Source organism: Ascaphus truei, chromosome 4, assembly GCF_040206685.1.
Source record: "Ascaphus truei isolate aAscTru1 chromosome 4, aAscTru1.hap1, whole genome shotgun sequence".
Classification (NCBI taxonomy): Eukaryota; Metazoa; Chordata; class Amphibia; order Anura; family Ascaphidae; genus Ascaphus; species Ascaphus truei.
In genome coordinates, this window is record NC_134486.1 from 46,142,508 (window position 1) to 46,159,038 (window position 16,531).

A 16,531-nucleotide genomic window follows, 5' to 3' on the forward strand; every position below is an offset into this window, starting at 1 on the left:
TGCGAAAATTCCAACCTATCCCCTAGGTTTCACCAGAGAATGGAGGCGCTGCACCACCGCCACTAAAGATGAAGGCATATACCCCAGAAGCCTGGTCCTGTCATCCCCCACATCAACGCGGGAGACTCAGGCCATCCTGTTCCAAGCAGGTATGCACCACCATAGTACACGTAATTCGCCCTCACTACACCTTAGAGGTACAATCTGCGACCGGGGGGGGGGGGGGGGGAACATGGGTTACACAAGTACCTGAAACAAATATATAGTGATATACTATACAAGTCCAATAGACAAAGTACTGCAGGCTGGCACACCACTCTTACAGAATAATAAACACATTTATTTTGTCTGTTAGCGTCTCGGTGAAGGACCCACATGACTGTGTCCTACACGAGACCTTACCTGACAGAATACATGCGCTTGTTATTCTGTAACACTGGTGTGCCAGCCTGCTTTGTCTATTGTACTGATGTATGCAGTTGCAGTCACTGCAAGGACCATGCACATATTAAGTGTGTGTAGCTGTTGTTGTGCATCTTCAACACGTTCTATCTATGCTATAAAAGTCACCACCAGCAACTCCATTCTTTCTAACTGCCTGGGCCTGCATGCTCCCATTCTTCTAATCTACAGCATTCTTAATACTCTGACCCTCAACCCCGAATCAATACTCTGATCCCTGCACTTACCCACATATTCCACTCTTCTATCTTCTCGGGTATCTTTCCTTCCCCCTTTATTCATGCCCCTTCAGTTTGTGAGACCCACTCTGAATAACACTCTTAAGTCCACTAACCAATCAGCACGTAAGTGTCTCTCCGGCCTATACAGCACACTAACAGACACTGAACCATACACAGCAGCACCGACGGACACTGAACCACACACAGCAGCACTGACGGCCACTGAACCACACACAGAAGCACTGACGGACACTGAACCACACACAGCAGCACTGACGGACACTGAACCACACACAGCAGCACTGACGGCCACTGAACCACACACAGAAGCACTGACGGACACTGAACCACACACAGAAGCACTGACGGACACTGAACCACACACAGCAGCACTGACGGACACTGAACCCACACACAGCAGCACCGACAGACACTGAACCACACACCAGCACTGACAGACACTGAACCACAGACAGAAGCACTGACGGACACTGAACCACACACAGAAGCACTGACGGACACTGAACCACAGACAGAAGCACTGACGGACACTGAACCACACACAGAAGCACTGACGGACACTGAACCACACACAGAAGCACTGACGGACACTGAACCACACACAGAAGCACTGACGGACACTGAACCACACACAGAAGCACTGACGGACACTGAACCACACACAGAAGCACTGACGGACACTGAACCACACACAGCAGCACTGACGGACACTGAACCACACACAGCAGCACTGACGGACACTGAACCACACACACAGCAGCACTGACGGACACTGAACCCACACACAGCAGCACCGACAGACACTGAACCACACACCCACACAGCAGCACTGACAGACACTGAACCACACAAAGTAGCACCGACAGACTGGAACAAGCACAACAAACTGACACACAAACACACAAGTCCTGCAGCTCTCTGTCTCACTCCTGTCCCAGTCTTTGCTGCCCGCTCTCTGCTTTGATGTTGCGCTGTGACCGGCTGCAGTGATGACCAAGGTTAAGTCACCGCCAGGGGGTATTTCTGCACCAAGGGCAGCTTCCCAGCTCTTCCCCCTCCCTAGTTCTGCCTCAGAGCATGAGTATGAATGTATATCTTTATTTATATAGCGCCATTAATGTACATAGCGCTTCACAGCAGTAATACACGTGACATAATATAAATAACACATACTGTAATACAAACAACACATGATGGGAAAAAGTGCTTCAGATATAAAAGTAACATTTAGGAAAAGGAGTCCCTGTCCCGAAGAGCTTACAATCTAATCTAATTTATGCATTTATACATTTGCAATGAGCAAGGGTTCAAACACTTGGAATGAGCCACATTTCCCTGTTACTGGACATGTGATGTGGTGGAGAGGCTTGTGATAGTCAGTGAACGGGTGTGTGCAAAGTCAGACCGCATGAGAGCCCCAGCCTCACACGCACGCACACACACACACACACACACACACACACACACACACACACACACACGTCCCAGCCTCCCCCTCACACAGGAGTCAGTATGAGAGTCCTGGTCTCCCACTCACACACAGGAGAGAGCATGGCCTATTTGTGTGTGTGTTTGTGTCTGTATTTGGGGAGGGGGGCCTACTGTGTATGTCTATATTTGGGGAGGGGGATTATTGTGTGTGGATTTGGGGAGCGGGGCATATTGGGTGTGTGTGTTTTTGGGGAGGGGGGCCTATTGCGTGTGTGCATTTGTGGAGCAGGGCCTATTGGGTGTGTCTGTATTTGGGGAGGGGGGCCTATTGGGTGTGTGTATTTGGGGAGGGGGGCCTATTCTATGTTTATCTGTATTTGGGAGGACTGCCTATTTTGTGTGTGTGTGTGTGTGTGTGTCTGTGTGTTTGTATTTGGGGATGGGGATTATTGTGTGTGTATTTGAGGAGGGGGGCCTATTGGGTGTGTGTATTTGGGAGGGGGGGCTATTGGGTGTGTGTATTTTGGAGTGGGGCCTATTGGGTGTGTATTTGGGAGTGGGGCCTATTGGGTGTGTGTATTTTTGAGTGGGGCCTATTGGGTGTGTGTATTTGGGAGTGGGGCCTATTGGGTGTATGTATTTGGGAGGGGGGCCTATTGGGTGTGTGTATTTGGGAGAGGGGCCTATTGTGTGTGTATTTGGGAGGGGGGCCTATTGGATGTGTGTATTTGGGAGTGGGGCCTATTGTGTGTGTGTATTTGGGAGTGGGGCCTATTGTGTGTGTGTATTTGGGAGGGGGCCTATTGGGTGTGTGTATTTGGGAGGGGGGCCTATTGGATGTGTGTATTTGGGAGTGGGGCCTATTGGGTGTGTGTATTTGGGAGTGGGGCCTATTGTGTGTGTGTATTTGGGAGGGGGGCCTATTGGGTGTGTGTATTTGGGAGTGGGGCCTATTGGGTGTGTGTATTTGGAGGGGGGCCTATTGTGTGTGTGTATTTGGGGAGGGGGGCTTGTTTGTTTGTGTGAGCGTATATTGGGGTGGGAGGTTATTGAGTGTGGGGAGGGAGGAGACATATATGGGGGTGGGAGAGGTGGGTGTGTAAGAGAGGGAGGGGTGTAGGAAAGGGTGACGGGGAGTGTAAGAGGGGGGGTGAGAGCGAGGTGGTGTGTGAGAAGAGGGGGTGTAAGAGAAAATGGAGGGGTTTGCAAGGCCGCCAACACGTGGGTGGGGGGCACCGGTGGAATCTTTAGTCCTGGGCCCCGGGAAAGCTGTCTGCGTCCCTACTCTCACACACACACAGGAGACAGTATGAGAGCCCCAGCCTCCCCTCACACACACACACAGGAGACAGTATGAGAGCCCCAGCCTCCCCTCACACACACACAGGAGACAGTATGAGAGCCCCAGCCTCCCCTCACACACACACAGGAGACAGTATGAGAGCCCCAGCCTCCCCTCACACGCACACACAGGAGACAGTATGAGAGCCCCAGCCTCCCCTCACACACACACACAGGAGACAGTATGAGAGCCCCAGCCTCCCCTCACACACACACAGGAGACAGTATGAGAGCCCCAGCCTCCCCTCACACACACACACACAGGAGACAGTATGAGAGCCCCAGCCTCCCCTCACACACACACAGGAGACAGTATGAGAGCCCCAGCCTCCCCTCACACACACACAGGAGACAGTATGAGAGCCCCAGCCTCCCCTCACACACACAAAGGAGGCAGTATGAGAGCCCCAGCCTCCCCTCACACACACACAGGAGACAGTATGAGAGCCCCAGCCTCCCCTCACACACACACAGGAGGCAGTATGAGAGCCCCAGCCTCCCCTCACACACACACAGGAGACAGTATGAGAGCCCCAGCCTCCCCTCACACACACACAGGAGACAGTATGAGAGCCCCAGCCTCTCCTCACACACACACAGGAGACAGTATGAGAGCCCCAGCCTCCCCTCACACACACACAGGAGACAGTATGAGAGCCCCAGCCTCCCCTCACACACGTCTCACCAGAATAATACCGTCATCCTGATGTAAAGTGTAGGACGACTACTATTCTGCGGAGACCAGGTTGTTATTGGCTTAGTATCTCACCTGCTCTGTGGGTATGTTGAACACACCCTCCAGCTGTGACTAGAGCAACCGGACACATTTATACATCCTACTAAAATATAGATTATGTATTACTTGACTCAACAATGAGGACAGCAAATAAAACTACGGCTTGTAAGCACTTATACATGTTTCAGACAGGTCTGCAACACTGCCATTATTGCTTAGCATACATTGCTTCTACTGGAGTCAGGAATTCTGGGTAATGACATGCAAATGAGCAACCAGTGTCACCTTTAGCATCATATCCATTTTAGCATGGAGCCCTATGAGCTTATTTATGCCTGCTGTATTACACAGCTTTTCAGCACAGCCTGGGTTAAAAAGTGCATAGCCAGTAACCCTGCTCACAGACAGCTATTTCCACCTTTTGGGTCTCATCAGTGAGGATAGTTATTCTGGCTTTGCAATATGAAGCTGGGATAGGTTTAACTACACATTAAATATGTTATGGTGGGTCAAAAGGTGTCAAAACCATCCACCGTACAGCAAATAAAAAATATAACTTGTGAGCACATTCACGTCTCAGACAGGTCTGCAACCTGCTAACAGCATTATCGGTTAGCATACAATGCTTCCACTGCAGCAAGGGATTCTGGGAGATTACATGCAATTGAGCACACAGTGTCACCTTTTACTTCATGTCCATTTTAACATGGACCCCTATAAGCTTTTGCCTGTCATATTACACAGCTTTCAGCACAGCCTGGGTGAAATAATGAAGTTAAGGAGAACCTCAATATGCACGGAGGCTGTCGATTGCACTGTGATCGATTGAAACCTCCTATTGACTTCAACGTCAAATTCAGTTTGATCAGCTGCTTTAGAGCATATTAAATTACCCTGCAAGGGTTAATACACAGCCCTGTAGCTGGTCCCCTTTTACCTTCCGCAAAGGTCTCTCAAATTAACAATATCTCCTCTCCATCCGTCCCACTGTACCATCTGTCACGGGCAGCACACTTGTGAGCACGTGACTTAGATATGCAACTAGAGTTAATACAGGAATGTGAAAAAGTGTAGTGTGTGGTGCACAGCGGCAAGAAACAGGTCATGTGGCAATAAAAAAATGTTTATTCAAGCTGCATTTAAAAAAACAGAGAATACAACACTCCTACGCGTTTCGTGCTGTTGGCACTTTATCAAGCACGAAACGCGTAGGAGTGTTGTACTCTACCGTTTTTTTAAATGCAGCTTGAATAAACATTTTTTTATTGCCACATGACCTGTTTCTTGCCGCTGTGCACCACACACCACACTTTTTCACATTCTTGGATTCCGGACGTGGCTGCACGCTTGAGGACCTGCAGGGGATCAACAGTGAGTACTCTTATATTTTATGGAATTCCCTACGGAGAGCAGAATGGATGACACCCTCACCAATATTTCCAGGGATTAATGTGTCAATTCCTGTGACATTGGAACTTGAGAACTGTATCCTTAATCATTATACTGCCCCTGTATGGTTACCTCTGTACATATGAATGGATATGAAGGGACATAGCATTTGAGCTCCTACAGAACCCGAAATGGAGTTAATACAGTCAGTCACCCATACACCCAGTCAGTCAGTGTCAGTCGCAGTCACCCACCCAAGTGTCAGTCACACCCTCTCCCTCCGTCACACCCTCTCCCTCCGTCACACCCTCCCCCTCCGTCACACCCTCTCCCTCCGTCACACCCTCTCCCTCCGTCACACCCTCTCCCTCCGTCACACCCTCTCCCTCCGTCACACCCTCTCCCTCCGTCACACCCTCTCCCTCCGTCACACCCTCTCCCTCCGTCAGCTTTGCATAGCCAGTGTAACCAACCCCACACTGACGAGACCCATTAAGGTCGAAACAGCTGTCTGTGGGTGGGTTTACTGGCTATGCATCTTAACCCTGGCTGTGCTCAAAGCTGTGACCATGCAGCAAGCTCAAGCCTATAGGGAACCATGTTTAAAATGGTTTTGAAGCAAAAACTGTCACTGTGTGCTCATTTGCATGTCATTTCCCAGAATCACTTGCTGCAGTGGAAGTCCTGTGTGCTGGGTGATAATGGTGAAAGGTGGGGTTTCAGACCTGCCTAAGACATGCAAATGAGCGTACAGTTATATTTCCATTTGCTATATGCTTTGCTGTGGAGGGTTTTTGTCACTTTTTTTACTCACCATAACTTAACTAAGTGTATATATACAAGCCTATAGGCTTGAGCTTGCTGCATGGTCACACTTGTGAGCACATTCACATGTCTTAGACAGGTCTGCAACCCTGCTTTTCACCATTATCTCCTAGCATACAGTGCTACCACTGCAGCAAGGGATTCTGGGAAATGACATGCAAATGAGCACACAGTGCCACCCTTTGTCTCAAGACCACATTACATGGTTAAACCCGTAAGCCAATGCATGCTGCTTTAAACACAGCTTTTAGACCTTGTGGGTCTCATCAGTGTGAGGTTGGTTGTACTGGCTTTGCAACTTGAGACATGAGTAGGTCTTCACCACACACACACACACACACACACACACACACACACACACACACACACACACACACACACACACACACACACACACACACACACTGACTGTGGTGGGTGTTGGGGTTTGAGCTTGCTGGGAATGTGTGTGAATTCAATTTCTAACTGGCGACAGTTGTTTGGAGGTGAGTGGCCCCTCCTCCCGGTGCTCACCCCTCCCCACCTTTTTAACTTGGGAGGTTTTCTCATTTTGCTGTATGGACAGGACCTACAATGGTTGTTCCCCCTCATACAGAGGTAAAAGGGAAGGTTCACAGTGTAGTGGTATGCAGGCTTATGATGCTTTGGCCAAAGGGTTTAACTAAATGACAAAGAAAATATTATTATTTAAGTATTTAACTTTTTACTTATTACCATGTATGTTTTGTCAATTGGATATAGCATTGGGCTCCTCTGTCTTTTCTTCAATATATAAAATACCTCATATCTTAATTACTTTAATACTTAGACACACGTGAGTCATATCAATAGATTCAGGCGAGTTTGATTAATGTAACAATACTAATTGACTGAGTTGCTCCTACATTTGAGTGACAAATGGATATCTGCCCCTTGCCACCTCCTAAACCTCAAGTGTTTTGCCTTATTGCATCTGTCTCCTTGCAAAGATTACAAATATCTATATGTTATTCTTCAGAATAGGTGTCACCCCAGGATATCTTATATTTCATATCTTTTGTACGGAAGTGTTAGTGACGCCCCTTGGCACTCTGTAGATCCCTTCCAGGAATGCTTTAAAAGTACCTTTAGTGTCAAAAGAGCCATCATTTAATGCCATCTCTGTCAAACCAGATGGCCTTCTCTCTAGATTGTATCAGTCCTATATAAACGAGACCTGCCTGGACAGGCCATAAAAGACATTTCTTTTTATTTTTAAGTAAAACTGTAGTGACATTAACCCCCGAAGTACTAGATTAATTAAAATACTTTATATTCCCCTCCATTTTTATTACAAGAAGAAATGTATTATTTAAATTCAGTGTCACCATGCGGCACTGGACAATGAGTGCTAGAGTACCCTAATAGTACACAGTGTTCAGGGAAAAAGGGACCCCTTACATCATATATTACTGTACATATTTCTCGCTCAATCCCCATGAAAATGCAGGAAAATTGTAGGTCTGTTATGTAGATTAACACTATATAAGAAGCACAATGTAGACAATCAACTGATGTCAACTAAATTGATGTCACTATTATGTCAACAAGTATCAGATACACCGCGGTATGTTCATGTTCATTACATGAGAAATATGTATGTCTTTATTGTATGTCTTTATATATCGCCAAAAGTGTACTCAGCGCTTCACAAAGAATACAGTACAGGGAATTATAATAATACAGTAAGTGCAGCAAAATCAGACAATAGGAAAGGAAATCCCTGCCCGAAGAGCTTACAATGTAAGTGGTATAATGGGATACTTACAGACAGCAGGTGAGGGAGTAAGTGCTGTAGATGGCAGTGCTTGGTCACAATGTGTGGTAGGAGTGACTGTGGGTGTGGGACAATAGCCATGTGTGCAGGCTATTGGGATGCTTGATTTGTGGGACGAGTTTTAACGTTAGTCAATATTAAATCAGAAGGTTAACAACATTTACAGGGGAAGAGATGGCAGGGAGGCGTGGGTGAGATCAGGTGTGTATGTCTGGGTTCAGGCTTAGGGGAGATCCCCAGCAGCAGGAAGGAGTAGATAGAGGGTGTGAATAGAGGATTTTGTGGGTGTTTTTTATTGAGGGTTAAAGAAGTTGTTAGGAGAGAGGTGTATAAATAATGGTGCAGTGGGGAGTGGGGAAGTTGGAGAGAACAGGGACGTTCACAAAGGAGTGAAAAAACAGTAAAGAGAAAAAGCAATAGGGAGGGCATAGTGGGATGCAGGAGGAGAAACTTCCCAGTTATTGGAGGATCAGAAGAGTATAAATAATATCAGCATTTAGAAAGTCAAGTTCTCACAGTTGCAAAGTTGTTGTTGTGCACAGTCCAGATATTCCTCTAATCTTCACCTCCAATTTCAACTCCAAAATTAACTCTTCCGACACTTTAAATGTGACACTTAAGATGTTACACAGCCATATGGCTCACAGCCATGATAGACTGCTTTAAACACCCTAAAACACAGTCACTTGACTAACAATTAAGGAAGGGGGTCTGCCTATTCAGCTTATACCAGTTGGATGTTAAATAAAGATCAATAGCAGTTGGGCTTAATTTGATAGAGGGGTTTTGTGTTAAACTGTTATGGTTCAAAGTGTGTGTTCAAAGTCTCCTCCTCCTGAAACGCACGCCCGAAGATGAGAACGCGCCCGAAGATGAGCTGTCTGATTACATAAAAATCGATAGCGCGTTGATCCAGCTGTTTCCACGCCTGAAAAATACATTGTTTTACCAATTTGTTTTTTCAGTCCTCCTAGCGACCATCCTTTATCAGGGATTTACATTTTATAGAGGCGTTTAGGACCATAATTCCTGGTCTGTCTCAAGCACTTTAGAACGCGCTTATCATCTTCGCTACACACCATTATGTAACTATGCACTTGATGAGGTCATCATGTGTCGTCACGAATTCCAAAAACTATTTATTAGAACAGGGGTGCGCAAACTGAGGGGGCACTGTGGTTGCAGAGACCCCATGCTCATCCCCATAGCATTTAAATTAAATGCCGGGGAATCGCATGAGGCCCCTGCAACTTCACTTACCGGGATTCAGAGGCTCGGTATGACGCGTCGCCATGGCAACGCGGCATCATGGGTCATGTGTCATCACGTCACGTGACGCCGGTTGCCATGGTGACGTGACATCCCAAGTACCCCGCAAAAGAGGAAAGGGGGGGGGGGCGCAGCTCAAATAGTTTCCGCACCCCTCTATTAGAATTTCAAATTCTCTAATTGTAATAATCTACGGTGAAAGACGTCGAATTGTGAAAAATGTTCATAAAAATCGAGTGATTATTTCCTGCAAGATTTAACGAGAAATAAAAAAGGAGGTCCTGTTTTTTTATGAACACGTGTATATGGGTTTACATACCACACGCCCCCACAAACAGTCGCATTTACCCGCAGCAATATGTATTACTATTTTTAAACCCATGCTAAAGGAAACATGTATAATCATATTAACAGTTGTCACTGAATCAGTTTCCTGTTGACGTATGAAATCCGACCAATTTGTTCAGTGGTTAGTAACCCTAGAACAAAAACGTGCCATGGAAAGATGAAATACTGATCACAATATCATTTGTAGCCACGGCTTTTCAACTAGTTTTCCAAAGAGGCCCGATCAGAAATAAAAATTCAATAAAAAGTAGCACATTTAAAAAATGATTATGCTCCACCATTTTTCAAGCATTTATAACATGTAATATATATGTTTGCATTATATCTACGTGATTAAAAGCGAGTGTAAAATATCTATCCTTGCCCGAGCTGTAATAAATATAGCATGAACAGGCCGGCCATGTGTCCCTCCACCGCTCTTCACAGGTTGTGACACAGGCTCTGCACAGTCACTAAACTGAACTTGGCTTGTATGTCACAAGTTAAAGAGCCATCTTGAATCCCAGATTTGTGGGGACACACGCTGCTCGCCCTCCCCCTCCCCTCCCCACAACTCCTTCCCTTCCTACCGATACACTGTCATAATTGAAAGCAGGGGTGGGCAGAGTCCTGGAGTGCTATGCCTCAATCCCTCCCCCACCCTTTGGGTCTATGTTCCATGCTCCCCACACTAAGGGACACAGACAGCTTTGCCGGGTACAGAACTAGAGTCTCCCCCTCGGCCTGGACTTGTTGAGCAGGGATAGGTGTCGACTCTCCCCCCCACCCCCCCCCCCCCGTCGATGGCCTATAAGAGTCTCCCCCCCCCCCATCCCCATGATGTCAATCTGTGATGTCATAATTAAAAGACTGCAATTACATGATACAGCAGCCAATCTGATTGGTTGCTGTACCATGTGATGCTATGACAAGTCTTTTGCAACAGCCCTGTCCCACCTATAAAAGGCCAGGCTGTCACAAAATACTTAATGTTGTTGCAGAGGACATAAACGGTGGCTGAAGAAAGAAAAAAGTCTACAGATGCAGATAGGGATAGAAGAAAAGATGAAAAAAATACTTTCTGCTAAGAAATACTTGCAGATGAAGACTCTACAAGCAACAGAGGATCGAGGGCGCCGGGCAAGATGAAGATCCCTCCTCGCCAGGCCACAGATAGCACTGGATTAAAAATAGGCCATGGGCCCTGAATTGAGGCCATTGGGCACGCGCCCACTGCGCATGCACGAAGAGTAATTGCCGACCACACATGCGCGATCGTCACTACCCGGCTGCTCGTGCACATGCGTGATCAGCATTTTTTCGACTGCCCATGCATGAACGGCATTTGCCGGTCGCTCATGCGCATGTACGATAGGAGATTGCCGGTCGGGCATGCACAAGAGTAACTGGGAAGTGCCGATAGTTCATGCGCGGTCGGCAAGCGCTCTGTGTGCATGCATAGTTGGTGCCCGCCAGCGGGACAGAAAACCGGGACAGAGTCCGAAAAACCGGGACTGTCCCGGCTAAATTGGGACTTCTGGTCACTCTAGCTATGGTACATAAAGGGTTAACAGTCCCAACTACCCAGGGCATGCCATGCAGGCTAGCACAGCGTTATGTAAGTCTTTACGTGGCAGCGAGGAAGCCGTTCAATGCCTTACTAACTGCTATGGCATACAAGGATTAACCCCCCTGCCCCCCAACAGTGGAGAGGCATAACCTCCCTCTCCGGGGCACCTACCTCCATAACCCACTGATAATACGAATACATCATCACGCCTGACCCCCTCAATATTACAATGGCACTTTAAAGCTTTTTCTATTTTTTTGACCTGGTGTGCTGTCTTCTTCACCGCTCTCCGGAATCTAGTTGAGTATTTTTTCTATATATATCTCTTCGGCTAATACCCAGCATAAAACTCTCCATACTACTTTGCGTTGTCTGAAGCTTCTGAATTATCTTCCCATTTAGAGTACAAGTTTCACATCTATACATCAGGATGTCTAGAATACACTGGCTGAAAAACTTTCCTCTTGAGGCATAGTGGAAGGTTCCCTTAAAACATTGTCTTGTTTCTTTCAAATGGGCTCCATCCCATCTTCATTCTCCAATTGATTTCATTCAAACGGTTCTCGCCTATTATGTGTCATCTAGTTCTATTCCATTTATTAGATCTTTGCAGACTTGATACATTTGTTGAACATCACTTTGGTCTTGCTGAGATTCATACGGAGGCCCACGATCTTACTTTTCTTCCCAATCTAATGTCTCTTGAACATATCAAGTGTTGCTGGGAATTACATATGCTCCCAAGAGTCTTACCGCAGTAGCCTTTCAGTGCTGAAGGACTCCTATCTCCCGAATTCTTTATTGCAATAACCTGTTCAGTGCTGGAATGTCTTGCATGATGAAGACCTAACTCATGAGTTCTTATCGGTACACTACCTTCAATGATGGTAGAGCTTACATGACTAGTCCTCCATGGGATAGGTTAAACCTTTTATTTTATTTATTAAATGTTTTACCAGGAAGTAATACATTGAGTTACCTCTCGTTTTCAAGTATGTCCTGGGCATAGAGTTATGATGACAAATACATGATTACAAATACATAGTTACATTAAGTGAACAGGGTTATACATTATATACAAGACATTGCATGCACAGTTAAAGATAATATATATTATAGGCGTATGTAACAGTTACAGACCAGATTAAAATGCGAGACAGCTTTAGTTTCGAAAGAACTTAGACTAGTGGTGGCTGTGAGAGTCTCCGGTAGATTGTTCCAGTTGTGAGGTGCACGGTAAGAGAAGGAGAACGGCCCGATATTTTGTTGAACAGTGGGACCATAACCAGTCAGATCTTAGATGTTAAGTGCTGCCTGTAGTAGGGGTGAGGAGCTTGTTCAGATAGGCGGTAGCTTGCCCAGAAAGTATTTGAAGGCAAGAAAGGAAAGATAAACTTTTAATTTTTTATTTTATTTTTAATTTGATGAGTGCTCGTGTAATCTCTTTTTCAGATACTGGGACTGTGGGCAGTGTTGGGAGAGGGTGGGGCTATAAGGGTACTCCCAGAATGAGGTTCATGTTTGTAGTTCAGGTTGGATTTCGCTAATAAGTTATTAGCACACCCCTCAAAGTATTCATTGAATGCATTTGCAATGTCAGTGGAATTTCTCAGAGTAATATCCTCCTTAATGATTTTACATGTTTGTTGATGGCTAGAAAACTGGAATATATTGTTGATGACCTTCCAGAAGTTAGCTGGATTTGATGTATTCTGGCAAAGATTGTCAGATTAATATTGTGCTTTTGCGTGCCTTGTTTGCCTTGTGCACATGTTCCGCAGGCATCTGTAGTTAAGATCCTTGGTAGTGCCAGTTACTTTGTAGCTTTTCCACAAGGCATCCCATGGTAGAGCGATATAAGGTCGGTTGTAAACCACGGAAGGTGGGCTACCCGTACTCTTATTCTGCGTAGTGGAGCATGGGTATCACATAGTTTTAAGAACTCGGATTGGAAATAGTCGAGTGCAGAATCGGGGTCGGGAATTAAATCGATTTTGTACCAAGGGCAGTTGGTAAGGTCAGCCAGAAACTGTTGTGGGTTAAAATTTCTAAATGTTCTAGTGAGGAGAATTTTAGGGCTTGATTGGGGTGTTCTGATTTTCCTTAAACAGTACACTATTGCATGGTCACTGAAAATGTCAGAAGATTGAGAGGTGAATACCTGAATGGTGCACGAGGAACCCTGATTTCCTCCAAAGTTACAATATAGAACAAAGGGATATGTTCCCAGCACTCAGAATGAAAATAATTGAAATAGAGTATGTCATAAAAAAATGTTTTTACTTATATCTAAAGAGCACTGAAGCTGTGCCGAGTATCCAGCTGGCAGTCTATCCATTCGGTTTGACATTTCTTGTCCTTTTGGAAAACGTTTGAGACTCTTTGTTTGCTATTTAAAGATCTTGCCACATTATTGGGTATATGTAACAGGGGACTTATCCCTGTTCACAAATGTGCCTCTGATCCAGCAGTGTGGTGGTTAGCTGCTGGTAGGCAATTAACTAACACCACCTGCCTGATTTAGATGGCTTAGAAAAGCCTGTCTTTAGAGACAGGAAGTGAGACTCCTTAGCTCACGTGTGTGCTGAACAAGGAAACAGAGCAGAGGTCCTTGAGTCTCCCAGGAGAGACTGACCAAGAGAACACAGATCTCTGGAGCTGACAAATAAGACTTCTAAACCTGGATGCTGATAATTCGGAGAAAAGGCAGCAACCCTGGAAACAGATAAGACTTAATTTTTCATTGACTGTTTATATATATATATATATATATATATATAATATATATATATATATATATATATATATATATATATATAGACTTGGGCTGATGAATAGCCTGGGTAGCCACCCAGTTAAAAGGGGCTGAAATAGAAGGATACATATATGCCAAAGTGGAGCAAGTTTTATTTGGCTCACTATTTCGCTTATGTTGGTTTTTTTTGCTGTGTTTTAAGCGACAGGCACAATAAAGCCTTGTTATGATTTCACCTTACAACAGTCTCCATTGTGTACCTCTGCACATGTCCTCCTCACTGAATTAATGTAAAAGCGTTTTACTCAGAATAAGCACACTGAGTGCTAGAGCATCTACACTACAGTTTTGTGAAGACAGCTTCAGTGTTTCCTTATATCTGAGTGTTAGATAGTGAATACTGCAGTTCTTAGAGACAGCTTGCATCTATGTAAGAAGATATGGTAGACTTTTGCATTAGCATTATGTTGGTTCATTCAGAGTTTGTTTGATCAAATGGTTATAATATTTACCCTGCATTTTGTTAGACAGCCTGTCTTTATAAGGTAGTGTCAGATGCAAATGGTGTTAAAAGTACCCCACTGTCGGATATCTATACATTAGGATTACCTATTTTAGTATCTATCCAGAAAGACCACACAATTCTGTATTTACTGATGTTTGGTTTATGATACAAGGGAACACCTGTTGGTGATAGGAGAAGGGAAGTACATGGATCGGATTGATCTAAGGGAACGGGCCTTAAGAAGGGGCTGGGTGCCCTGAAACGTTGCCCCCCTTATTCCCCTGTTTTATCCTCCTCCCCTTTTCTTTCCCCTTACCTATTTTTATTAGTATTAAATTTTGCTCTATGTGCTTATTTTTTATGTGACATAGGTATACATATTTCTGATTCAGTCTATATCAGTATCAAGTAAATCAAGGATATGTGTTGATGTTTGCCTTGTATTATCTTTATATACAAGTAAAAAATATTTTTCATGACATACTGTATTTCAATTATTTTCATTCTGAGTGCTGGGAACACATCCTTTTGTACTATATAATAACATTAACCCCCTTCCGACAGGGGGTAAAATGAAATAAACTCTTTATTACATTAAATACCTATTTCATGATGGTGTCCAAACTTCTTAGATCATTATTGTTCCAACAGCTTCTTTGCTTAAAATATGTTCGTTCTTAAGACAATAATGTATTTCCACAACAATAAAAGCTGATGATTCATAATTCCCAAGAACTCTCTACAAATCGCAATAGAAAATATAACACATCTCTACTTTGCTATGGATTATAAAACAAAGCAGGCAGGTATAGCATAAAATTAATATTTCTGGCATGGTGAAGCTCTGCATGTTTTTGCTATGTTAGCCTTTTTGCTCATGGTCAGAGGAGCCAGAAAATCATTGCAGTGCAGTAGTGAAGTTATATTTTCTCTTGGAAGAAGTAGCAGTGAGAGTCAAGTGCAGATATACTTATCGTCATTAGACTGTGTTTTAACTTTCAGGGTGAGTCAGTACATTTTCCAGCACAAACTCGGACATCTTTAGCAAACGTGGGACCCAGTGCAACATTAGTTTATGACAGAGAATAAAAACATGCACGTGTGGGCGAGGATTGGATATATTATACCAAAAAGTAAACATTTAACCAAAAAAAAGTCCTTACACTACACGCCAAAGTGGTGATGGGATAACTGTTTATAGATGATGGTGCTGAAAACGCCGCTGACAAGAGTCCGGCCACACAGACCTCAGGAAGCATTCATTGAATAAAAAAAGAATAAAAGGCTCTTGCACACATTCAAAATGGTCCACTGAGCCATAAATACACTGTCCCTCGTGTCTTCGAACATGAATTAAATGTTTCAGTGAACCTATGTATTTGATCTGGGTGAGTGTAATTATCCTTCACACTTGAGTGTAATTGTCCTCATCAGTTACATCCCCCTGCGGACGCAGAGATCCTGCTGAGGTGGAGGCGCTGCATCAGATGTGAGTAGGACTCTAAGCACACAACCTCAGATGCCTGTCATGCTGATATCCCCATACCAACCCAGCGGGAGACTCAGGAGTCCTGTAAGCCAGCAGGTGCACCACACGACATACATACATGTAATGGGGCCAGGAGACCACAGGGGCCAATGTGAGATTGGGTGGGGGGCCCGTAAAACCGCTACACGTCTATTTGTGATCAAATAAATTTCAGTCTACAAAAAAAAATTCAAAATGAGGCCTCGGGGACATAACATAAAATAATGTAAAAAGACATTTTGCAGATTATGTATGAAGTGTTATAAATGGCTGTTTGTTTACCATTATATTGATACTAAAAGCATAAATTCTAAATTGCAATCTCAACCGTACTGCCAAAGGGCTGTGCAACGCAT

The 16,531-nt window shown here is 44.7% G+C and overlaps 1 protein-coding gene across 1 annotated transcript in view; it reads right to left on the minus strand.

The window, feature by feature from the left end:
* Nucleotides 1–16,531, minus strand: part of TRAF5 (TNF receptor associated factor 5) — a 56,651-nt gene that overhangs the window by 38,955 nt on the left and 1,165 nt on the right. The gene's annotated exons all lie outside the window — the stretch shown is intronic.